The sequence below is a fragment of the Hippocampus comes genome, unplaced genomic scaffold (assembly GCF_001891065.2).
Source record: "Hippocampus comes isolate QL1 unplaced genomic scaffold, H_comes_QL1_v1.1 scaffold458, whole genome shotgun sequence".
In the NCBI taxonomy this organism is placed as follows: domain Eukaryota; kingdom Metazoa; phylum Chordata; class Actinopteri; order Syngnathiformes; family Syngnathidae; genus Hippocampus; species Hippocampus comes.
In genome coordinates this window covers 448,502-450,847 of record NW_017805628.1, presented here as the reverse complement: position 1 = coordinate 450,847, position 2,346 = coordinate 448,502, and the positions used below count along the sequence as shown (strand labels likewise).

Here is a 2,346-nt window from a genome sequence, read left to right as displayed (position 1 = left end):
CGCCCATACCTTACTAAAGTCCACTAGCTTAATGTGGTAACACACAATGCGTCAGCAGTACAGTAGTAAGAAAAATTTGGACAGACAAATCAAACAACAATAGTCACAGCATAGACTCTTCATCCTCTGTGAAGAATGACCTGTGCTGCTTTTACACTGTTGTTGTGAACGTCTTCTTCTCTGCTTCATGATCAAATTTGTATTTGAAGTATGTCTGTATGTGTTGTAGGGCCTCCTGGTGGCCAGTGAGCGCATCAGGAGGAGGCCCATTCAATTGAAGCGTGAAATCACGGTGCACAAATCGTTAAGTTCTTTACATTGTATACTATTAGTCTACGTCACTGTAGAATACTAGTTTTCTAAACAAAGATTTTCGGGGGGCTGGAACTGACTTTTGACATTCAAATTTATTTCAATGGCAATGCAAAATGAGTGTTAGAATCATTTTACGCAAGCAGTCAGCATCCAAGGACAGGAACAAACCAATTAGCCCTTCTCGTCTCCGTTTTGCAAAATCTAACATACGTTAGGGATGAGCGCATGGTTCAAAAACCAGGTTTGTTGAATGTTGTGTATCATCTTGGCATGATGCACAAGTGGCGTCTGAAAATCCTAATGTGTCCCCCCACACACACACACACACACACACACACACACACACACACACACACACACGCATGCAGCCTGCCGGCCATATTTTACATTCTCAAGTGCAAGCGCTACAGGCGGCAACACAGCGAGCTGGGAATCTTCTCTATGAATATTAATGGCTACTACGGGGGAGGGAGGATCCTCCAAATCCTCTGCAGATAAAACTGAGAGGGAACGAGGGATGATTACGAGCACGCTCCGCCAAATTTCATTCTCTCCTCTCCCACCCAAAGTGGGAGAGGAGAGAATTATGGCATTATGGCATTATGCCATTAATGGCAAATGGCGCCCTCGACCCATCCAGATGCGGATGCAAAAAAATGGACTTAAAATGTGTCGCATATTTTTTTTTTTTTTTTTTATGTGAGCAACAATTGAGGAGGGGGGAAGCTTGTCAAAGCCTTTGTCTTTATAATGCGGTGTATGTATCACTGTCATTTCACCGCAGTGTGGGACAATGGAGGGCAGCGCGAGATGGATGACGTGCAGAGTCAAAATGGGAATCAGGCTCTTTCTCCAAATGTGGGTGATGGAAGAGGTCAGACATCAAAAGCCCCCGTGGGGAAAAAAAAATAGGCATGTGCCAGACGTGAAAACATGAGCCGTAATGCATTTATATGAAGATGTATGGCCCTTTGATGTTTTTTTTTTTTTTTAAGCCAAATAAAGTTGTCCCTCTGGGCTCAATGCTTGAACCACTTTAACTGCGTTAATGCAAATGTAATAAAACTTCCCAAAGGGCGGGGATATTTGTCATAGTTAAATATTACCAACTGCTGCTCTGTAAATACATCAAGAATTATACAGTTTACATCAAATTTGACCTTTTTGAAGTGCTGTGGCAACTTCTGGCCAATTGGAAAACATGAGAAGTACATTTTTTATTGCCTTGTTATTTACTGAATTGAATTTGGGTGAAATGGGTTTTATTCGAAAATGGCTTTTTATCCTTTCTCCTCGATGACATAATTTATCAATTTTAAATGTTTTAAATGTGAACAATGCACGCAGGGGCGCCTTTTTATAATCCCGGATTTCCCCTTGTTGATACGTGACACCCTTGCCGATGTTGTTTCTTGCTGATAGCCATCTTGGTGACCCCAGCGTACACACACGGGACTGCTCAGTTACACCGTTTGTGCGAGAGTCCGTCAATAATGCATGCCGCGTGATTGTTCTTTTGCTCGTTTCAATCGATAAGTTGAAGACAACTGGCGTTGGACTCGTGGGGGTCTTGTACGCTGACCCCGTGGCTCATTTTTATTATCTGGAAGCAGCCATCAGTCAAATGGGCCATTCGGAAATTTTGGTGAACAACAGTTCCGCGGCACTTGCCTCATAAAACAAAAGCTCTTAAGCCTTGAAATCACCCTCTTACCTCCTTGTGACAATTTTATAGGCCGTACTATATTTCGTGAAATCGTTACATTTTGACTGTATGATTTATATGGATTATATATATTTTTTCTTGTTGTTGTAACTTTTTTTTAATCACTTGTTCTGCTCATTCCATTTCGTTTCATAGGATAGTTGAACACACAAAACAGCCCATTTTAAGATTTTGCATGTATAATATACTGTATTCCATTTCAATTCTCCCATTGCTTATGCTGTTTTGTAGGATTTCACTCATCTATGAAGTGTGACATATTATCTCCTAAAATAAAATTGAGGCATATTTTGTGGGATGCATCA

The 2,346-nt window shown here is 41.2% G+C and overlaps 1 protein-coding gene across 1 annotated transcript in view; it reads left to right on the top strand.

Annotated features, from left to right (window-relative positions):
- Positions 1-1,214, top strand: part of tbc1d16 (TBC1 domain family, member 16) — a 52,076-nt gene extending 50,862 nt beyond the window's left edge. The window contains exons 13-14 of the transcript XR_002169609.1: positions 230-292; positions 1,100-1,214. The gene's annotated coding sequence lies outside the window, so the exon portion shown is untranslated. The remainder of the gene's footprint in view (positions 1-229; positions 293-1,099) is intronic.
- The last annotated feature ends 1,132 nt before the right edge of the window (positions 1,215-2,346 follow it).